The sequence below is a fragment of the Capsicum annuum genome, chromosome 10 (genome assembly GCF_002878395.1).
Source record: "Capsicum annuum cultivar UCD-10X-F1 chromosome 10, UCD10Xv1.1, whole genome shotgun sequence".
NCBI lineage: Eukaryota > Viridiplantae > Streptophyta > Magnoliopsida > Solanales > Solanaceae > Capsicum > Capsicum annuum.
In genome coordinates, this window is record NC_061120.1 from 71,268,121 (window position 1) to 71,293,670 (window position 25,550).

General features: G+C 34.5%; 1 pseudogene; it reads right to left on the minus strand.

Moving 5' to 3' along the window:
* Positions 1–8,573: 8,573 nt before the first annotated feature.
* The window catches only part of LOC107844248, a 40,338-nt pseudogene continuing 23,361 nt past the window's right edge, over positions 8,574–25,550 (minus strand).

A 25,550-nucleotide genomic window follows, 5' to 3' on the forward strand; every position in this document is an offset into this window, starting at 1 on the left:
GTAAAAAAAAAAGACATCAAATCCTCCCTCAACTTGTTAGCAAAACTTACTTTAGAACCTAAACTAATCTGGCCATTATTTACCCCCCTTATGAACTTTAAAGTATATTATTTTGCCCCCTTAATGGCTGACGTGGCAAACAAAAATAGAAGTGCGTTTTACTGAAAAAAAGTATAAAATTTTTTTAGTGGGGCCCACTTTAATATTTTTAACCATTATTCTTTTCCCCCTTCTTCCTTACACCCCACCACCCCCCTTTCTTCTTCTTTCTCACACCCCACCGCCCTATGTCTTTTACTTTCTCTATCTTTCTTTCTACTCCTATTCACCAAAAATATTCAATCAAATACACAATCATAGGAAGAATAAAACACACAAATTATACAACAAATAAACTTTTATGAAGATCAAGAATCAACAAACTAATTTTATTTCGCACATCAAAATTGAATTTACTGAAATTACTGTCAAAAGTTTATAATTTTTACATGAATTTGTTCACAGGGAGCATTTATACCACAATGTACAAATGAAACAAATATTTTGATTTCGTTATCGGTACCAATTAGATGGAACGACGATCGAAAAGTTAGGCACAAAGCATTCGAAGCTCCGTTAACATAATCACTATTTTTAATCAAATGAACAAATTGACCAAATATACAAGGATTATCCAAAAAATCACCCAGCCTTGCTTTATGGAAAACCCCATTAACAATAAGTATTTACAAATTACAAATTTAAGAGCAAATTTACCCCCCCAAAAATTGCTACAATCTTCAAATCAAATCTCCAACTTTAGTCCATCAACAAGGGGTGAGTTGGTGAAGAAGGTGGCGGGTTGAAATTTTGCTTAGCCAAAATTTTCACTGACTGGCGATGACAGTGGCGGTGAGCTGTTTCGTAGGTGTGTTGGTCTTGGTCGGCTTCATATTTGAGAGAGAAAAAGTGAGAGGGATGGTATAAGTGTAACGCCCCAAATCTGATACTTAGAACGCTACATGGTGCTCAGACCCCGAAGGATTAAAAGCTAACCCATGACTGATATCTATACCTATATACTGCATAAAATACTAAATAATGCGGAAACATGAACTAAAAGGCCGTAAGGTTCAAAACTGAACATAATCTGAATAATATAACATCTGTGTGGGGTAATAGAATACCTAAAACAAAACTAAAAATACTAAAGTATGAAACATGATAGTTTAGAAAGCCTCTAACTGACTGAACTGTCTGAGTAAGGAGTTGATGGGACATATCCCCAACTAACTCCAACTAATAAACTAATTAATGAGATAATAGGGAAATAATTATGTCCTCGAAGGATGAGGACTCACTGCTAACTCTGACTGCTGATATCTAGAATCTACTGATGCTTTGGAGCTCGTGTCTCTGAACCTATGGTATAAGACACCATAGCGCAAATGCGTCAGTACTTTAAATGTACTGGTATGCATGTGAGGTAGGGTGAATGCATGGGGTTCATATGCATGAACAATACTGGCTAACTGACTAATATGAATGTGAGAATACATGCATGCATACATAGTAACTATATCTGAAATTGTGATAACATGAGTATGCTGATGACTAACATGACTAATGACTGAATTCTGATAACTGATAATATGAGTGACTGTATCTGACAGTCCTGAATCTGATGGAACTAGCTGAGTTCCGTACTGTATCTGAGTTGATTGTATCTGACAGTTCTAAATTCTGAAGAACTATTTGAGTTTTTTATTGAGACTGATACTGAGACTGTGGAAGGTAGTCATTTAACTGACATGCCCCAAATGATGCATTATAGCTGAATTGGGGTCCAATCTATGCCTTTATTGGAAGGGTGTCAATACCGCACCACTGGTAAGGACAACATATGAGTGACCCTAATATAACAGGTAACTCTAGTGAGAACGATGGGAACCCTCATATAGCAGGCTAAGCCACCTCATCTACCCTCACATAGCAGGCTGTGATGTCTCAACCTATGCTGGCTACATAGTTCTGGAACACAAGGATTACTTCTAAGAATCACACCCTCATATAACAGGTGAGTTCCTATCCTTGGGTTTGCTCGGTGCTAATTTTTACTCCCATCTGAATAAACATTGAACATGATTTACTGAACTGAACATGGACTGAGTTACTGAATTTCGTTGACTGACGAAATACTACTGATATCTGACAATTGACTGAGTTCATGAGATCATGGAGATTTTCTGAGTCGTAAGACTGTCTGAAGTCTAAGGATCATAGCTTGACTGAGAGTATCGTGAAAACATGACATGACTCTAGGCACACAGCTAATGTTTTGGGTTCAAGTACCCCCAGAACTCGATAGAAGGAAACTGACGAAGCATGACTTTATCAAGTACAAGACCCACATCAACAATACATAATTTAATAAATTGTGAATTTCACAAAGTATAGGGTTATCATATTATCTAACATTTCGTGTCACTGGAATTTGACAATTGGAAAACTGAGGGATGGCGCGATGCGGAGCCATCGCGTTGCCCCTTCTTTTGCGATCTGGAACTTTGGCATGACGCGGAGGAAATCGCGCTTAGACACTGGAAAAGACAATTGCCATTTTAGCTTGTGGCGCGGCGTGCTACTGACCAATATGGCGCTATTTTACGACGGGAACTTGAAATAGTCATAACTTCTTACCTGGTTATCGAATTTAGGCAAATTTTATATCCATGGAAAGCTTTTTGAATTTTTCACATGACAAAGAGTGAAAATCTTGAAAATAACACATGTACAAAAGTGAATTCATCTTTCAAAGTAAGTTTTTAACATTCTTGAGATGATTTCAAGCTAGGAAAAAGTATGGGGTATTATAACAAAAGAAGAGGGGAAGAGCATAGGCGGTGGTGGCTGGAAGCGTGGACTTTGCCGGCCATCGCCTCGGTGAAGCAATGGCAGAAAAGTGGAGAAGAGAGAAAGAGAAGAAAAAGACGTTGAATATTTAACAAATTATATATATATATATATATATATATATATATATATATATATTAAAAAATAATATATATATATATATATATGTATTATTTAAAAAAAATAATTTATTTACGTGGCATTGACGTGGGTCCGACGTGGCTACGGCATGGCTCCAATGTGGCGCGAGTGTGATGCATTCTCCATAGTGAGAGTGGTATAATTTTTTTAGGGTGGTAAAAAATTCATATAAAAGTTGTTTAGGGGGTAAATAATTAAAGGTGAAGTTTAATGGCTACAGTGAGTTTTCGTTGCAACTTTAGGGGGAAAAACATGTCTTTTCTCAAAAAATAAAAAAAAAGATTTGTAAGAAATAATGTTTTTATAAACCTTTTTGAAATATCTGGGTATAAGAGATATGTGAAACGTATTATGTATTATACATAGATATCCATGAGTTTGTATTCCTTTATACTTGAACAAGTTTATATTTTTTAACATAAAATATGCAAATTACATATGAGATATTATTTTGCTTATTGTGCAGGTATTGTTTAGCTTATATAATTTTGCAGTAATAACATTACACAAAATACCATACTGAATTACTACAAGTATCTAAAACAAACTTGTTATTCAGGTAGCAAATTTCTATAAAATTTAGAAATCATACTGGAATGTAAAATAAAAAAATAGTAACAAGTAAAGATAAATAACTGTAAGAGCAAGAACTAAGGTTTCAGTTCAGTTTAGTTCTTTCAACACAAAGGACTGCTTCAGTTTCTCGATCAAACTCTACCTCTTCTTTTGACTTCAGAAGTGGATATGCATAAAGGTTAACTGATAAATCCTGCAAAAAAAAATTTCAACTCTATATACACCCTCACTCCATTATCATTCCTTATAATAATTGGTGAAAATTTTTCTTCCACGACATACCTGACCTATATTTTTTTCTGCATTCATCAATATCTAGTTCTGATGCAATCACCGAGATCAAACTCAAAAACTATATACTTTTCAAAGCAACAATACCATCACTTTTATAGCGTTTATATACTACTTTTGATTGTCAAATACCAAAATGTCGTAACAAAACTGCCATGTTCATATTGTTGTTAAAGGCTGAAAGAAAACAGATTTTGAACTAATGCAAGAAGAATTATTGTATGGAAAATATCAATTTTGATCAACCAAATCGTTGTGTTGCTTCAAAAATTTTTCAATTTGAATTGCTGTTACTAATTTTAAGGTACCACTAATCAATAAATTATTAATTATGGATAATTATACTAGATAATTAAGGTGTCTGGCAAATAATTTTACCTTATACATATGAAGTAATGTATAAAGTAGGTGCGACATGTATAAGTACCTTGTGTTCAAAGAGAACACAACGTATGGTCATGAGAGTAATGGTGTTGATTGTCCTTTGCAATCATGCAAAAACAAAACATAATGTAGGTTATGTACTTCATAACCAAATCACTAGATTAATGATTATTGTTAATTAAGTTAGAGAATAATGATGACTGATTTAATGTTCTTAAATATAGGAAAAACAATTTACCTTATACATTCCAGTAATGTATAAGATGCGGTTGACATGTATATATACTTTTTCAAATCAGGGAGAGAAAAAAGAAATCTGGGATACAATATAATTACTTTTATTCAACCTGGATTTCTGTTGTTTATACAAAACAAAAATCCCAATGATAGAAGAGAAAATGCGAAACTACAGGAATAACCCCAAAATAAAGTCGCTTTCAAGTTTTGACCCCAAATAAAAAGGCTTCATAAAAATAGCCTTCAACTATTAAGTGATATATTTTCAGACAAAATTGCCCTTCATCAATGGAGTAAATTACATAAATATCCTCGTAATAGATAACAACTCCATACTTATTCATCTTTCAACTTTTTTTTTTCTCTTTTTAATTTTATTTTTTTTCTCTCTTTTTCTTTTTGATTTTTCTCAACCATTACTTTTTTTCTTTTTTCCTCTCAACTTCTTTTTTTTTTCTTTTTTATTTTACGTAGATTTTTTATTTTTCTTTCCTCTTTTTCTTTTTTGTTCTTTTTAGTTTTTCTCAACCCTTAATTTTTTTTTCTTCACTCCTCTCAACATCTACTTTTATAAAAAAAAAATTATTTTCTTTGATTTTTATTTTTTCTTTCTTTTTTCTTTTTAATTTTTTCTCGACCTTTATTGTCATTTTATTTTTTTATTTTTATCAACCTTTATTTATTTTCATTCTCTCTCAACTTCTATATTTTTGTTTTATTTTTTAAATATTTTTTTTTTCATTTTCTTCTTTTTTCACAGTTTTTATTATTTTTGTTCTTTTTTTTTTTATTTCTTCCAATCAAGTTACATCTTATGAGCAAGAGTTGACACTACCACATTGTAGATGCAAGACTTATAACTTACAAACAACAAGTTATGTTTCATGGGCAAGAATTGACACTACCACATGGTGTTTTCATTTATGAGATGTTCTATAACTCTTACCTTAGAGGCAAGACTTAGCTCAAGGATTTTCAAACAACTAATTATGTCCCACGGGCAAGAGTTGACTCCACCATGTTATATCTTCATTTATGAGATGTTCTACAACTCTTGTCTTAGAGGCAAGACTTAGCTCAAGGACTTTCAAACAAAAAATTATGCCCCACAGGCAAGAGTTGATGCTACCACTTTATGCCTTTATTTATGAGATGTTCTACAACTCTTGTCTTAGAGGTACGACTTATCCCGAGAATTTTCAAACAAGTTACGTATATTGGGCAAGAGTCAACACTAACACATTATGTTTTTTACTTATGAAATATTTTATAACTCTTGTCTTAAAGGTAAGACTAAACCTAAGGACCATCAAACAACCAGTTATGCCCCATGGGCAAGAGTTGACACCACCATATTGTGTATTGATTTATGAAAAGTTTTGTAACTCTTCTCTTAGAGGCAAGACTATGGGTGGGATGGTACGGTACGGTACAATATTTTAAACTTCGGTATGATAACTTTGATTTTCGGTACCTAAAAGAACAATACTATTACCATATCAAATTAGTTTGGTATTTTTAAATTCGGTTTTGATATTTTACGGTATTGTAATTCGGTAACCATACTTTATTTGATTTCGGCTTACATATATTCATATAAAAAACTATAACTTTAAATTTTAAGAACGTCTCAATCATATCAGACTAACAACTATCTTTGTTAATCAATTACACAAAATGAACATTTCAATCACGTTTGAATAGTCCAAGATGCAAACTCTGAACAACATTACCTAAACTTAAGCATAGTACTCCTAAATAATAAGCTTCCCAAAAAATTTATTTTTGAATAAAAATTACTTTTGTATTCAATTGGCTAATGGATGATGTATTGGCTAATAAATGATATAGAAATATATTTAATAATTTTAAATATAATATATATATATATATATATATATATATATATATATATATGGATTTTATATGTTATTAAAAAAATTCGGTGCGATATACAATATTTATTGCATAAATACCAAAATAACTTAAAACTCCTACAAAATACCATAACATTCATACCACAGTATAAAAATTTTTGATTTCGGCCTGGTATGCGGTATATAACATACCATGCCCACCCCTAGGCAAGACTTATACCAAGGACGTTTAAGTAACAAGTTGTGTCCCATGGGCAAGAGTTGACATCACCATACTGTGTATTGATTTATGCGATTTTTATAACTCTTTCTTAGAGGCAAGAGTTAGACCAAGGACTTTCAAGTAACAAGTTGTACCCCATGAGCAAGAGTTGACATCACCACATTGTGTTTTAATTTATAAGATATTCTATAACTCTTGCCTTAGAGACAAGACTTAATCCAAGGACTTTCAAATCCCAAGTTACACCCGATGGGTAAGAGTTGACACTATTACATTATATTTTAATTTATGAGATGTTCTATAACTCTTGCTTTAGAGGCAAGACTTAACCCAAGGCTTTTAAACAAATTACACTCCACGGACAAAATTTGACACTACCACATTGTGTCTTAATTTATGAGATGTTTTATAAATCAAGGACTTTTAAACAACAAGTTATGCCCCATAGGTGAGAGTTGACACTATCACATTATATCTTGATTTGTGAGATGTTCTATAACTCTTACCTCAGAGGCTCGAATTAGTCCAAGAACTTTCAAACAGCAAGTTACGCCCTATGGGCAAGAGTTGATACTACCACATCGTGTCTTGATTTATGAGATATTCTATAAGTCTTTCCTTAGAGGCAAGACTTAGCTGAAAAGTTACGCCCCATGGACAAGAGTTAACACTATCATATTGTGTCTTCATCTATATGATGCTCTATTAGTCTTGCCTCTAAGACAAAACTTAGCTCAAGAACCTCTCAAAAAAATAAGTTATGCCCAATGAACAAGTGTTAACACTACCACATTATTTTTTTATTTATGAGACGTTTTATAACTCTTGCCTTAGAAACTAGACTTAACTCAAGGATTTTCAAACAAGTTATGCTCACAAGCAAGACTTGACACTACCACATAGTGTCTTGATTTATGAGTTGTTCTATAATTTTGCCTTAGAGACAAAACTTATCCCAAAGAACTTTCTAACAACAATTCATGCCCCTTAAATTTGCTTTGTTGTCAAAAAAGAAGATCCCTTTGAGGATTATTCAATTTTTTATTTATCACCAAAATATAATAGAAGTTGAGAAAAAAGAAAAAAGAAATCAAACAAAATAGAGAAATAAAGAAAAAGAGATTGAGAGAAAAAAAAGGACAAGAACAAAATAAAGATTAAGAAAAAAGCGAAGAATTTAAAAAATTGAGAAAAACAAAAATAAGAGGAAAAAAATAGAAATAAAGTTTGAAAAAAAAAAAATGATAAAAACCAAAAATAAAAGAAAAATAAATGTTGAGACAAATGAATTAAAAAAGAAATAAAAAAGAAATGAAGAAATAGATAATGTTTGAGAAAAAAGAAAAATGAGAAAAATAAAGGCCGAGACAAATGTATTAAAACATGAAAATAAAATTAAATAAAAAATAAAAAAGTGAAAATAATAAAAACAAAAATAAAAATAGAATTTGAGCGACAAATGAGTATGAAAAATTTAAAAATATTTGAGGTTTACAGGGATAAATTTATACTTGTACAAAATTTAAAAAGGAAGCAAGACTGATCTTTAAACATTTTTCTTATTGGAGTCAAAAATCCAAAGTCACCCACTATTCAGGCTATATAACGTAATTTCCTGAAGTAAAAAGGTTGAAACATAACGCACAAGTGGAAGTCCAATTGACAGAAAGCAGATATAAATTAAAATTAAGGCAATCCATTTCAAAATTAGACCAAACGATGCCCAACACTAAGTGAATTGGCCAGTACAAAGAATTGCAAATCACACATAACAGCAGCTGAATGAGTCACTAATTTGCATAGCAGCCACAATGTCTACCATATCGCACCATTCAGTTTAATCACTGGCTCACCTCATGTACATTGCTAAGGAATACCAGTAGAAAGATTTTGATACACAGCCATATATATATATAAAATACTTGTCTATCAGGTCATCAGAAAGTTAAAAATTAAATAACCTATACACATTGTTCAGGAGAACCTCTGTGCTTGTATTGCATTAATAAAACAGATCAGAACAATCAAACATCTTTCACTCCATGAATTCCATTTACATCCTTCTCATGATTTGGAGAGCACAAGGATAGAACTACTATGGTCAAAGGATAACATTACAAAATGTTTCAATACCTATGGAAGTTAGTAATGACACCTAACCTTACACTTCTTTGCTTTGATCAAAGCCAAGAAAGATTGAGACTTCAGTGGCTCTGCTAATAAGCAAAACAATGTAGTAATTGATATTGTGGAGATGAGAAAAATCAGTGTCTGATAGTAAGTTCAGCCCTGAGATGGAGTAAGCCGTTAATAAAATAGAGACTATCCTCGGCCATGAAAGAAGTCTAGGGTATGGCGAATAGATTGCGATAGTCAACTGCCTTACCCTCAGTAAAATTGTAGTTTCTCTTGTATTTGCTGACGTACTCCTCTGCTGGTTTTGTCCTTGCAGCAAATTCATAATCAACTACAAATGAAACTGAACCCTTTTCCTGCATTCCAAGAAAGAGACCAAAACAATGGAAAGAGCTTTGCTGATCCATGTTGCAATGTGCGAAAAGGAAAAACCTTTGTCCACCCAAATGAAAAGATTGAGAATATACTCTCCCAGATGGAAACAGATTAGCACATTCATCCCGCTTAAGATCTAAGTAGACTATACATTGTTGCCGTGGAAGTTCAAACTCAACCACTTTAACAGGCCGATACTTGTATGCACGATCCACAAAACAACGACTCGTCGAATTTCTTCTATATAATTGCTAATTCAGAATCTAATGTTACAAACTTTTAGGTTTAAAAAATTCACAAAGCTCCCAATAGTTACTCAAATGTTATAGAAAAGGTTCCATCTTGGCCTATCAGAAACTTATTATTGAAACAGGACTTCGAACCATCTGCTGAAATTGGCCAAAATAAAATCCGGTAGCAGAAATATTCCTCAAAAGACAGAAAAAATAGGCATACTAAACAATGGCTTTATGGACTTAATTATCATGTTGTGCTACAGGCTACAGTTGTTTGGATAACAAACTAAATAACACAAGAAAAACTGAAAAAGGGTAGGCACAAATGGAACTAACTTGGTAATATCTTTGTATCTTGCAGCTAGGAATTGTTTTGCTGCATCTGTTAATGGATGAACTGCATCAGCCATCAGGACACTAGAAGGAAGCTCCAAATACAGCAACGCCGACTCCGGAGTCATAGGCAAATTACACAGTAGCCTGCTACAATACCTCATGCAAGAAGCAACCTCAAACTTGTAAGCAGCCATGAGCACATCCAGCAATGTAGGGGCTGTATTTGTAGTCAATGTATTGCTATACATAAAATTTAAGAGCTCCATCAATACAGATTCCTCTGCTCCATGGGAGCAAAAATAAAAAACACTTCTATGTGAGACGTCATACTGACTTTCAAGCCACTTCAGATGAAACAACAATATTCGATACACAATTTTCAAGACCAACTGTCTAGTTGATCAATATTATAAAACACTTACGATAGAACAAGCATTTCAATTCCCTATGATCTGCAAGTTCCTCATATTCATGATGAATGGGAAACTGAATTCAAACTTGATAGACTTTTTTCACGTTATTTTCTACTAAAGTTCACTGACCATTATGTAATCAAGGTCAAACAACAGCGCATACATGACATACCTGAAGTATTGATTAGTAGGGTTACTTGTCTTTGTTCAGACTCTCTCATCCCATTTGAGAAGAGCTGCATAAATTACATGATAAAGCAGGTTCAGACTTCAAATACCAATTCTAGACAATACATAAGCAGCTTACACGTGAAAATGAATGTTTACCTTGTAGAAGGATGGACTCTTTGCTGCTAAAATTGGTGAGCTAATGTGTAATGTTTTAAATTTCATAACCCTAGGAGAATCACAATTCCAAGTTGAATCATCACTATTAGCAGCTTCATCTCCTGCACAGAAAACATTACATGGTTTACTAATCTTTTCTGGCCCATGTCTTCATGACTGCACTGAAGGCGGAGGGTTTAACAGATCCTCGTGTTTTTCCTCCAAACCTTCCTATCCAGGGTTCTGTCCTTAGTGAGTTGTAACTGCTCTGTGTCACGTTTAACAGATCCTTCTCCTTATTTTTATTTCATGAGCGACCATTTTTTAATAAACAATAGGATCATTAAAAGGGAGCCTACAACATTAGGACTCGTTAGAGAGAGGCCCCGATCTCTTGTTATTTTTAATGTAAATTCCTGCCTTTAGTCTATTACTTCTCCTCCTTGTATAGAATCCTATTACAGATATTTAAGAAAACGAAGAAACTATTAATATAGAAAATCTATATAAAATAAGAATTCTAGTAAAGCTAAACTATTGTCTATTTTTAATGCCCACAAAAATTTGAAGGTTGCATACATCTACAGATCCTCTTTGCCATATCTTTCCTTCTCAACTAGAGGGCTCGCCTTGCATAAACATTACCCACGAACAAGTTTATAACATTACCCCCTTTCTCTAAGAAGAACTTGTCCTCGAGCTCAAAGTCTGGATAGGCATCACGAAAATGTGAAGCATCCTCCCACGTAGCATATGAGTTCACTAAAAGTTCCTAAGTTCCTCGATTAAGTCGAACACGTAGAACAGAACAAGGCATAGAAACCACACGACCATCTTGTACTGGTGGCAGAGTCGGAGTCGGAGGAACTATTAGATCCTCACCCTTAAAAGCCTTTAGGCGGGATACATGAAACACATTATACAACTTACTATCGCTGAGCAGTTGTGTCAGATACGCAACTTTCTCTATTCAACGTAACACATGAAAAGGCCCAAAGAACTGAGGTGCAAGCTTATGGCACAATTGACCCCCAACAGATTTTTTTACGATAAGGATGTAAACGCAGCCAAACTAGTGAATCTGGTTCAAATGTAACCTCCTGGTGACCTTTGTCATAATATTCTTTGATTCAAACCTGTGCTTGTTGCAACTTGCTGTGAATGTAACACAAAACTGAATGCTCAAAGAAAACATGAGCAACATGAGTTGCATTGTAAGGATGAGACATGGGTATGAAGTGTGTATATTTGGAAAATTGATCTACTACCACAAACAATACTGTGTTGCCCCATGCCTTTGGTAAGCCATTCATAAAGTCCATTCCAATATCAGCCCAGACCTTCTTAGGAAGCGTAAGTAGTTGCAGTAACCCTGTTGGGCTTAGGTGTTCATCCTTGTTGCTTTGGCAAACTGGACAAACAACCACATAATCCCTAATAACAAACTTCATCCCCTTCCAGTAGAAATCCTGTCGTATACAATGCAGTGTTTTCTGTACCCCTTTCGGGGAATTATCATGGTATCCTAACAAAATTATGGAGATCAATTGGGAAGAGGGAAACAAGTAGATACGAACTTTATAAAGAAGTAGACCATCCTTAATTGACCAAGAAGCACCAAGCTTATGGTGGAACACTTGTTGGCCTAATTATTGAAAGAAAACATCATTAGATACCACTTGTCTAATTGCATCAAGTAATAAAAACACGTGGGTGACTAATAGCATACACCAATTCCTCTATAGTTGGGCGACAGAACAAGGCATCAGCAGCCTTATTCAAGTGTCCAGCCATATACTTCACACAAAATTCAAACCCCATAAGCTTGCTAATCCAATATTGGTGGGGTGAAGTGGTAAGTCATTGCTCCAACAAGTATTTAAGGCTATAAAGGCCTGTACGAATTAAGAAGGCTCTAGCTCATAGATAAGGACGCCAATGTTGAACTGCCTTGGCTAAACCAATTAATTTATGCTCATAGGCAGCCAATTTAAAGTGTCAGATGACCAATTATCTACTAAAAAGGCAATATGATGGTCATCCTGTTGTAACACTGCTCTTATACCACTCCCGAAGGCATCACACTCAATTATAAACTGCTTATCAAAATTTGACAGTTGTAAAACAACAGTTGCAAGTGCTTTTCTGAGAGTGCAGAAAGAAGCCAAGGTTACATCATCCCACGAGAATAAGTTTTTTTTCAAGCATGTTGTTTAAAGGGGTTGATAATTGATTGTAATTTCTAATGAACTTATGGTAATAACCTACTAAGCCCAAGAATTTGTGCAAGGTAATAATGGACTGTGGTTGACAGTGATGGCCTGAAGTTAGCTTGTATCTACCACCATGCTTGTTTCAGACAACACATGGCCAAGATATGCTATTTGTTTCTCACCAAAAGTGCATTTGAACTTCTTGAGGCAGTATAGGTTATGAGTACGTATTAACTCAAAAATTATATGCACATGTGAGAGATAATTGTCCCACGTCTTGCTAAATATTAAAATGTTGTCAAAGAAAACCAACACAAACTGACGCAGATAGGGTTTAAATACCTCATTCATAAGTGCGTGAAACGTTGACAGTGCATTTGACAATCTGAATGGTATAACCAAGAATTCAAAGTGGCCATGATACATACGAAAAGTTATCTTCTCGATATCCAGACCTGATGATAGCCAGACTTTAAATCCAACTTTGTGAAGTATGTAGAACCATGTAATTCATCTAATAATTCATCCACCACGGGAATTGGAAACTTATCATTCACTGTCTTGGCATTGAGCTCATAATAATCAATAGAAAAATGCCAAGTTCCATCATGTTTACGAACTAATAAAACTGGGGATGAGAATGGTGATTTACTCAGTTAGATGATCCCTTGCTGTAACATCTCCACACTATTTTTCTATCTCATCCTTTTGTAAATAAGAATAGAGGTATGGCCCGACCACCATTGGGTTGGAACTAGGTAACAAACAAATGAGATGGTCACACTTTCTCATAGGAGGCAGCCCTGTAGGTTCTTGGAATAAGTCAAAAAATTCAGCCAAGAGTTGTTCCAATTTGGAGTGTTACTCATCTGAATCATGCAATAAATCAAGCTTCAATTTTGAGTTAGTTTGTTGTCCATGAAACTATTGAAGTTGTAGCAGTATTCAAATAGCCTTTAATCCCTTGCCAATTCTCTTTTCGAGAGGATGTTTCCTGAATTACCTTCTGTTTTTTCTCAAATACACGGGGTAAATTCATGGAATAAACCAAATCTTATAGAATTTGCATCTCAACATCAAGACGAATAGAATCAATCGGGCCGACTGTGAAGAGACTAACTTGTTGGTCTATGCAAACATACTTGCTTACCTTGGCTAAGCGTTCTTGAAATTGGCATGGGTATTCTTTAACTGAGCCCATTTGCTTCAAAAGTTAACCAAATCACCTAATAGATTACTTCCCAATGGAGGCCCAAACCTGAGAGTACATTATTCTTTTAATTTCGACTTGTCAACTGACTGATTATCTTGTTCAATCTGATGATACCATAATTTTGCCTCACCTAGAAGATGAAAGGTGACCAATCCCACCATATCAGCTTCATTTGTTCTCTGATTAGAGAAGAATTTCTCACATCGATGTAGCCAAATTAATCGGTCCTTGAATCCATCAAAGGTAGGGAAATCCAGCTTTGTGTATTTTGGCACCAAATTAGTTCCCGTCAATTGATTGGATCTATTTTCAAGTTTTTAGGGTTGTTTACCTGTATTTCTACTCACTCCCTTCTCAGAATCTCTTCCTTGATTCTTTCTAAAACCCACAACCATCTCCAACAATTGTAATGATAATTATTCCAACTGAGAAACCATCCTTGATTCAGATTGTTCTAATTGGGAAACCATCCTTGATTCAGATTGTGCCACTGCTTCTGTAATTTGTGCTTCATTCACAGCTTGTGCCTCTTGAAGGAGAGCCTGTAACCCTTCACGTTTACTTGTATCACCCATGGTGTTTTGACTCTAGTACCAAGTTTTTACGACCACACGTATGGATCTTGTCACCGGGCGATTCATTGAGAAATATGTGCTTAAGAGATCCTTTTCCTTATTCTTATTTTGCAAGCGACCAATTTTTAATAAATAATGGGCTCGTTAAAAGAGAGCTTACAACCTTTGGATTCGTTAGAGAGAGACCCAAATCTCTTGTTATTTTGATGTAAATTCCTGCCTTTCGTATATTACTTCTCTTTATATAGAATCCTATTACAAGATATTTAAGGAAACTAAGAAACTACTAACATAGAAAATCTATTTAAAAATAAGAATTCTAGTAAAACCTAAGTTGCTCAGATTCTCCAAAAATGTGGCCGCACCCGTGTCGAATCCTTCAAAAATACACTATTTTTGGAGGATCTGACACATATCCATAGACATTTTTGAAGAGTTCGAGCAACGTAGAGTAAAACTAAACTACTCTTTATTTTTAATGCCAACAAAAATATGAAGGTTGCATAAATCTACATATCCTCTTTATCGTTTCTTTCCTTCTCAGTTTGAGGGCCCCGCCTTGCATAAACCTTACCCACGAATGAGTTTATAACACTCTGTCTATCCTAAGCTCCTATATATCCTGCCAGAAAAAAAAACTGAATCTAGGAACAAAAGTTGTTTTATTTATAGTGACTGAATCGGGACCAGCTTGTTTGTAGCATGTACCTGACTAATCCATCGGGTACATACTACGTTCTATAGAACCAAGGCTTAGATAGATGAGAAGTAATCAACAACATACCGAATGTATTCCCATAAGTGGGGTCTGGAGAGGGTAAAGCGTACGTAGTCTATACCACTACCTCATATGAAGTATAAAGAGACTGTTCTCGATAGACGGCTCAGGATAAACACCAATATAACAAACAAAAAATATAAAAACACACAACATAATGATACAAGAAACAAGACACCCATAGATTAATACTATAAACTGTCTATCCAAAATCACCAACACCACCAAACCACTACAAACAAGAAACTACCAGACACACGCATAACACTATGACTATAGACACAACTACATACAAAGCACTCTTCCCTATTAGTAAGGACACACTCCTACGCACTAACCCTTTACCCTAATCCATGTCCCCACACTTTCCTACCAAGGGTCACCACCTCCGTCCTAATATTTCTCCATCCTACCTCTACCCCACATAAAACCATCCATAGCCAGCCTCTCAGACATCCTTATAGAGGCATCCAAACACCTCCTTATCACATACTTGAACCATCTCAACCTCACTTCCCACATCTTGCCTTCACCAAAGCCTCTCATCTTCTCTAAAAAAATCTCATTTCTAACCCTATTTCTCCTATTAAGTCTACACATCCATTGCAACAACCTAATCTCCGCCAGCTTCAACTTTTTGATGTGGGAGTTCTTAAGCAGTCATCACTCTGCTCCATATAGCATAGTCCATTGGACTGCCACTCTGTAAAACTTACCTTTAAGCTTAGGAGACACCTTCTTATCACAGAAGACTATTATGGATGCTTTTGTCAAGAAATAATATTCTAGACACAAGAATTAATAGGAATGATGATGATTAATATTTTCTGAATTATTTTATTAGTAGAATAGAACTTCCCTGAATGGATTAGGACTCTTGTTAATTCAATTTTACAGGTTTTTTTTTCTATTTCTACTTTGTTAGGACACTTTGGTACTGTAAACCTCTATTTAAGAGAGTTGAAATTATTAATAAATAGGTTGGATTTTATCAAGAGAGTTTAGACTTTCTCAAATAAGTTTCCAGGTCTGCAGTTCCCTGAATGAACTGCAAAATTCAGCAATCATAGGCAAGTCACAAAACAAGGGCTTAGACCAAAACATTAGGTTTGAATTCCAAGTAAGCCATCCAGCAACTTAATCCAGAACTAGGGGCCATAACAATTTGGTATCAAAGCGACAAGAATTAAGATTACAGTTTGAATCATCAAGAATTACTATTTGATTGTTGCCCCCTTAACAAGTATGCTTAAGCAACATGCTTTGAAGTGGAATGATAATGTACTTGCTTCTTTTGAAACTCTTAAAAAAGCATTAGTTGCTACCTCGGTGTTACAGTTACCAAATTTGAAGAAGAATTTGTTGTTGAGGGTGATGCATCAAGTGTCGAAATAGGAGCAATCCTTCAACAATAAGAACACCCTATTATTTTTTTTTGTCATGAGCTAGCTGACGAACACTTGAAACTTCCCGCTTATGAATGTGAATTGATAGGTTTGACAAAGGAAGTTCAATATTGGAGGCCTTATCTCTTGGGTCGAGCCTTTTTAATTTGAACGAATTATTATAACCTTAAATACCTGCTAGTAGGGATGGGCATGGTATGGTATGGTACGATATTTAAAACTTTGGTATGATAGTTTTGGTATTCGATTTTTAAAATCATTATACTATTACCATACCAAATTTACCATACCATATTAATTTGGGATGATTCAGTATTTTGACGTTTGGTTTTGGTATTTTGCGGTATGATAGTTGGTAATCATAGTTTGTACAACTTCAACAATATATACTCGTATACTAGAGTATTATTACTTCAAATTTTCAAAAGCACATTTTAATTGTATCATAAATACACATTACATATGTAGAAATATTGAAAAAGAAGTCCAAACAATTCTTTTTGTTAGTCAATTACACAAAAAAGATATTTCAATCAAGATAGAGTAGTGAAAGTTTCAATGTCTAAACATTTTTATACTAATACTAAGTATTATATTTGTGTGTGTGTGTATATATATATAAAAGATATTCATGTAACTATATATACTTTAGTATGGTATTCGGTATTTCGGTATGTCATTTGTAAATACCGAATACCATACTATATACAAAAAAAATTCAAACTGTATACCATATACCATAACAAATAACATAATACCAAAACCACGGTATCAAAAATTTTGGTTTGGTATGGTAATTCGGTATATACCATACCTGCCCATCCCTACCTGCTAGATCAACGTCTTACTACTTCTCAACAACATTGGATTAGCAAGCTATTGGGGTTTGATTTTTGGGTGGAATACAAGACTGGGAAATTGAATACTGCAGCAGATGCATTATCACGACGAGAAGAGGTTGGAGATATTTTATTTGCTATTTCTAAGACGGAAGTTTTGATATTCGAGAAAGTCCGAACAGAGGTTAAGCAATCACCAATTCTCCCAAAAATTCAAGCTAAAATTGAACAGGGAGAGATGAATGGAGATTGGGTGTTCCAAGATTGGTTGTTATTCTCCAGAGATAGGGCCTATCTCTTGCCAAAATCACCATTGGTAAATTTTATCTTGTCTGGAATTCATGATAGCACCCATGAAGGCGTTCAAAAACCATACATATTCGTAAGGATTTCTATTGGCCAGCTATGAAGACAACTATCAAGGATTATGTTGCCACCTGTTCAGATTGCCAGCATAATAAGGCTATTAATTTGAGTTTGGCGGGACTGTTACAACCTTTACAACTACCTAATCAAATCTGGTCGAATATCTCAATGGATTTTATAAATGACCTGCCAAAATCAGGTGGTAAAATAGGATTATTGGTGGATGTGGACAGATTCTCTAAATATGCACATTTTGTCCCCCTTGCTCATCTATATAGTGCATCTTCAATAGTAAGGATTTTCTTTGAGAATATTGCTCATTTACATAGGATACCAGAATCAATTGTCAATATAGAGATGCCCTCTCCACTAGTACGTTATGGAAAGAATTATTTCGTTTATATGGGACTAAATTAAACTTTTCATATGCTTATCATCCACAATCGGATGATCAAACTGAGGTTGTTAATCGTACGATAGAGATGTATTTGAAATGCTTGGTAGGTGATTATCCTACAAAATGGACAGATTAGATTCCCTGGGCTGAATTTTGCAACAATACTTCTTACCATTTCGTACTTTGCGCATTCCCATTTCAAATAGTTTACGATCGTGAACCTCCTCGATTGCAATACTACATGGCTGGTTCATCTTGAGTTGATGTTGTATCCTGAGCATTAATTGATCGAGATGTTGCCTTATAGGATTTAGCTCCAACAAGCACAACACAAGATGAAACAATTTATGATAAGGGACATTGTGATATGGAATTTTCTCCAGAATCTTAGGTATGGTTACGTCTACATCCATATAGCAAAAAACTTCGGCTAGTCGCATCCATCATAAGCTTGCACCAAAATAATATGGTATTTTTGCAGTCTTGAAGCGCATTGGGTTTGTTGCTTATCAGCTTGGTTTACCTTCAGGTTACAAACTTCATCATGTGTTTCATGTGTCATTTCTTAATCCATTCAAGGGTAAGGTACCTACAACTCAACCCACTCTTCCACCAGTTGAAGGACATATTGTTTCCACCCCTTGCTCTATGCTCAGATCGCATCTAAGGGCCCGTTTGGCCATAAAAAAAATTTCCTTTTTTCTGATTTTTTTTTCACTTTTTTCACTTTTCCAAAAATTGTGGTGTTTGGCCATGAAAATTCGGAAAATTATTCCGGAGTTGAATTTCAAAAAGTGAAAACAACTTTTTGTTGTTTTCACAATTTTCCACTTCCATTTTCAACTTTCATTATTATTATATATAACTCCAATCTTTAAATTTTTACACAAACCCCTCTTATAACTACAACCAACCACCAAGAAAAAAATTATTAGTTGTTTTCTATGGTACAATACCATTTTTAATTGTTACAAATATTTTAATCTCTTGTTCTTTTTTTAACCAAAATTTACTAACGTGAAATAAAAAATAATAAATGACAATCTATGGCGGAAATATATCAACTTTTGTTTTGAATGAACTCTATTATAGAAATATAAGGCCTAGTACATTATGTTATTTAAAAATAAGAATTAATATTTTTTTCTTGCCATTCTAATTTTCTATATATGTCATATAATGGCTATTATGATTTTAATAAATTATTAAAAAGTGGTCAATAAAGTTGCATATCAAACATAACGTAACAATCCATATTTACGATACAATAATATTCAAGGAAAATCAATATCATCAATAAAGAAAAAGCGAAAAATTAGCACTAATTTATTCAGAAATAATTCATCCGTAAATTTAAAAAAAAAATTAATAAAATAATGAATTCAAGTGAAAGTAATTAAGAATTTTCATCAACAAATTTAAGAATATATAAAATATATTTATATCCATCAATCATATGTATCAAAATATATTTTCTCTATTCAATCAATTATGGTTAGATTAACTTATTTAGCTCGTGCTTGTGATATTTTTATTCAAATTTTATAAGAATAAAAATCATAATAATTAGTTTGCTGTTAATTATTTTATCAATTTAAGACATTTAAATTATTTTCTCAACATTTGGTTGTATGTTAGTAGGTAAATTGGTAGTTGAGTGCTTTTGATAATTTTTAAAAGTTGAGGGCATAAAATCATATTTAAAAAAGATTTTTCAAAAGTCTAAAAAAAAATTTCAAAAAGACATGGTCAAACACAACTCCAACTCCAACTCCGAAAAAAAGTATTTTTTATGGCCAAACGACTACTAAATCATGGTAATTAGGAAATTTTGGAGCAGTGGTGCGGCCTATCTGTTGAGGACTCCACTTGGGAGATAGTGCATCATTTCATATCTGCCTTTCATGACTTCAAACTTGAGGACAAGCTTTTTCTCCGAGAATGAGATAATGTTATTGATGCTTTTGTCGGGAAACAATATTCCAGACGCAAGAGAATTAATAGGACTGATAATGATTAATATTTTCTGAATTATTTTGTTAGTAGAATAGAACTTTCCTAAGTGGATTAGGACTCTCGTTAATCAAATTTTATAGGGCTTTTTTATTTTTAGTTTGTTCGGACTCTTTGCTACTGTAAACTTCTATTTAGGAGAGTTGACATTATTAATAAAACAAGTTGAATTTTATCAAGAGAGTCGAGACTTTCTCAAACAAGTTCCTAGGTCTGTAGTTCCCTGAATGAACTAAAAAATTCAACAATCATAGGCAAGTCATGAAACAAAAACAAGGGCTTACATTATAACATTAGGTATGACTTCCAAGTTAGTCGTCCAGTGACTTGATCCAAAACTAGGGATCATAACAAAGACTCCTGAAGCAAACCTCCATTTTAGTCACCTTACACCAATATGGTGTATGGAATCCTCGTCAATTTTCCCATTTCCTAGAATCATAGACCCAAGATACTTGAAACTATCTCTTTTTTAAAGGTCTTGAGAATCCAGCTTCCCCACCACGTCTGCCTCATGCGTCAAATCACTGAACTTACATTCCAAGTACTCTATCTTAGCCCTGCTCAACCTAAACTTTGTAAACTCAAGGCTTTGTCTCTAAACCTTCAACATATCATTAACTCTTCCCCGAGTTTCATCGATTAGCGCTACATTATTAGCAAATAACATATACCAAGGTACCTCCCCTTGAATGTGCCGCATCAAAACATCCATTACTAAGATGAATAAAAACTGACTAAGAGTTAACCCTTGGTGCAACCCTATCAAAATAGGAAAGTTCTCCAAATCTTCTCTTACCGTTTGCACACGTGTCTTTGCTTCATCATACATGTCCTAAATCAACCTAGTGTAAGCCACGACGACATCTCTAGCCTCCAAGCACCTTCACAGAACCTCTCTAGGTACTTTGTTGTACACCTTCTCAAGATCGATGAACACCATACGCAAGTCCTTCCTCTCCCTATACTACCCCACTAGTCTTTTCGCGAGGTGAATGGCCTAGGTTGTCGAGCGACCTGACATGAAATCGAACCGATTCTCAGAAATTGTCATGATCCTCCCCAGCCTCAACACTACCACCATTTCCCAAACCTTCGTAGCATGAAAAAAACTTGATACTCCTATAGTTGTTGCAACTCTGTATGTCCCCCTTATTCTTATATAATGGATTCATCGCACTCCATATGGTCTGCTCCAACATCAATAGTAACTAGAAATGACATTTCTCGTCTAGATTATAGAATATTCACTAATTTAATCTCCGAAAGTACTTTCACCACATATTTATTCCACTATGAGAGGATAACCGCTAGAAGTTATATCCAACACATATATGCCCAAAATAGTTATAACATACAACTCAAATAACTGAATTTTGGCGTATGAGCAATCTGATTTCCTTATGCAGTCCGGAACAAATGATTTAAAATCTATTGCATAAATTCCCTCTAATTGGAATCCTTAGCATAATATAAATGGTAATACATGATCGGCACAAAAGTCCATTTTAGCTTTCTACATTAAAAGTCACACTGATCCATGACAAATGAGGCAAAAAAGCTATTTTAGGTGATATTTGTTGAGAGGTTAGCCTTCACTCACCCTTTTATATATCATGAAATTGCAATCATGTTTCACATTATACACCCTTTCTGCTTTTGAAAATTTATCCAAATAGCATGTTGAAGACATACTGAATTCAAGAAAGTATAAGAAAATTTTAAGAATCATAAAATTCTCAAGGAAATAGGGCCTAAGAAAAATAAAGTAATTTATTTATAATAATTCCTGAGTTTGGATCTTCAATCATTGAAACAACTGATTCGTCTTGATTTTCGTTATCAGCATCTTCACTATCAATTTGATTATAGCTAATTATTTGCTCTGGTTATCATCTGGAAAGCCCATACCAGCATAACAAGGGGCAAAAGTCTAATCACTATGCATAATATTTATAGAAAGGGAAAAAATTGTATATTGTTTATCCCTTGCCGCCAGACACACAACCTCCCCTAATGAAACGATTATGGAAGAAAAATATTAGCAGCTAAAGTCACATTGTAAGAATATGTAGCAAGTGATATGTTTAACTCTACCACGGTTTCAAACCACAAAAAGGGAATTTACAGTAGTTTATTTTAGCATTAACAATATACTCAGTGTGGGATCTGGGATCTGGGAGGGTAGAGTATACGTAGACCTTACCCTCATCTCGCAGAGATACAGAGTCTATTTCCAATAGATCCTGGCCAAAATAAGGCCTGCCAAACAGTTTGAAAACAAGGGGATACAAATATAATAGCAATAAGAACCACCAATTAATGCGAAACGGAGAGTCTACACAATATAAAAAGGTAATACAAGACACTAAAACACGTAGATATCAATGTAATATGATGTTCCTTTCATTAAATCAAAATCTCCCTTAAAAGTTTAAAGTTGAAAATTTATAATAATCCACAGCTTATGAGTACTATTTCAAGGAATAAACAACCCACCAACGCGTGCTAACAGTAAAATGGGCTCAGGTTAAGTGTTTAAACAAGGACTCAAACTGATATCATAGTCACACACCCCCTCAGTGACTTTCCATGTAAAAACATCAAACAACTCTTAAGAAAAGAGCGGTCTGGTGCACTAAAGCTCCCGCAATGCTCGGGTCGGGGAAAGGGCTGAAACATCAAAAATCTCAATTTAAAAAAAAAAATAGTGATGTCAGGACCAGCTTACACACACCTAGTGTATTCAACTATACCAAAAATTTCTCCTTTTCTTCTTCATTTTGTCCCCATTTCGAGATGAAATCACAATCTACGAAACCAATTTAACATAAACCCTAACTCTTCTTATGATTTAGACTCGTCCAACAAACTAAAAAATCTCCCAATTTTCCAATTTCAAGACAAAATTGTCTAAGACATACGCTTAAAAATCCAATTTAAAAACACTAACCATTTTCCTTCTTGAAATCTCACGGCGGCGCTTCTGATTACGAGCCCAATTAGCGATACTATTACAGCAGCTAGAATCAGACACACCGTCAATTGAATCAGTGAAGATCTTGGTCCAACAAACACAGTCCTAGAAGTTGCTATTGTTGAAGGCGAAGGCAAAATCAAGTTCCCTGGTACAGGTTGGGGAGTAATCCGGGTCCATTACCGCCGTTCTCGGGTCAAATAGGTCCAAATTCTAGCTCTTCATACTCTTATCAGGAAAACCCTAAGCTTGTTTGTTTGGTTTTTTAAGGAATCAGAATTCACAGTTATTATGGGGTGAGATTAAATGAAATTTGGAGATTGAAGTTGTTGAGGATGAATTTAAAACTAAGTAGCTAGAGACTTGAGGAAGGGGAGCTTGGAGTAACTAGTAAAGTTGCCTCCATATGACCAGTAGGTCACGGGTTCAAGCCTTAGAAACAACCTCTAGCAGAAATGCAAGGTAAGGCTACGTACGATACATTCTTATGATGGGGTCCTTCCCCGAACATCGTGCATAGCGGTAGCTTTAGTGCACCGAGCTGCCCTTGTTAGAGACTTGGGAAAATTAAAGGAAATATGTTTTTAAGTTTTGAACGAAGGATTGATGACATTGACCAACAGATAGGGTCAAACATCATTACGAAACTTGATTAAATTAATTATAGAATTGATTAATATTTTCAAAACTATCTAATCTTTTTAAAAATACAAATCAACCCAACCCACACCCCTCTTCAATCCAAATCAACCACTCTCTCTTCTCTCTTGACACTTCTCTCAACTCTCTCCCAACCGACAGTTCTATAAAATTTCTCTCTTCAACCTTCGATGACTTCTACCTTCAGTGACAAATAGTTGGGCTTTGAGTTCCCCTCTTTTCTCCCTTCAACCCCCGGCGACTTCTACCTCCGGCGACAAATAGTTAGGCTTCGAGTTCCCCTCTTCAATTCAAATCAACCTATCTCTCATTTCTCTTTGGCATCTTCTCTCAACTCTCTCCCAACCAACTATTCTGTAAATTTCTCATTTTAATCCTCGACGACTTTAATATCCGACTACAAATAGTTGGGCTTTGAGTTTCTTTTTGACTTCAACCTTAAATCGATGTGACAACCTTGCTCTCCTGCCACAACAGCTTTCAATTCTTCATTATTTCTTTTCTTCTTTCACAGGTAAAAATTTATGGCTTTTTTAGTTTTGAAGAAAATGAGGAACTTGAGCCAACTTCTCTTATAGTATTGGTTAACAATTTCAATATTTTTTGCATTAATTTAAAATGCGGTCTGCATAAAATCCTAATTTCTGATATTTCTTCTATTCTCTTTTAGAAGTGAATTATGATATTTTGTTGTTTGTTGCATTTTTTTAAAGCTTGATTTTTATTGTTTGTGTTTATAAAAACAAAACAACAATTTGGGTTGATTTTTTCTGTTCTTGTTCTTGGTAAAAATGGTGAAATTGCTGTTTTTTTGTTGACCAAAATCGTGCTACTATTTTGTGTTTCCTCCACCAGATTACCCATCTGGTGCAATATATTAACCATTTGATGCAACAGATTTATCATATGATGCAGCAGATTAACCATCTGATGCACCAGAGGAACCATCAGATTAACTATCTGATGCAATAAATTTACCATATGTTGAAACAGATTGAGCATCGGATAAAAAATCTGATGCAACTAATTAACCATCTGGTGCAACAAAAGAACCATCTGATTAAAGAACCGATGCAGAAGATGAACCAGATAAAATCCTATCAACCATTCCAACAGGAACTGTCAAAGACTTGATTTTTTTAACTGATCATTCATCTGCCGCGATAGACGACCCTATGTCGGAAGAAATCTAAAAAATATTGGCCGTTGATAACTGGTCCAACAGATCACTCATATTGACTGTTAGGCTTGTGACAAGTCGTCACAAAATATCGTCATGAAATTTCTAGGCTGACATGCTGGAGTAAAATGGGCATAACTCTTTATCCCGCTATCGGATTTGGGTGAAATTAGTATTGTTGGAAAGCTAATTCAATTATCTATCTGTTGGTGGGTCATGAGCTCAAAAATTGTTAGGGTAGAAAGAGATATGCTCTTTTAAAGTTGGATATGACAAAATCCTTCTCAAGAATTCAATCGGTAAGGGATGTTTTGATTCACCTAATCACTAGGACATCTTTGAGGCCATAATACACATCACCCTTGATCAGAAAACAGCTAAAGCACTATAATTTATTTCTCATGAGCTTGATTAATGGTTGCACTATTGGTTAGAGTCTCGGGGTATTATAATATCTCCCCCTTGGAAATATTTGTCCTGGAATGTTGC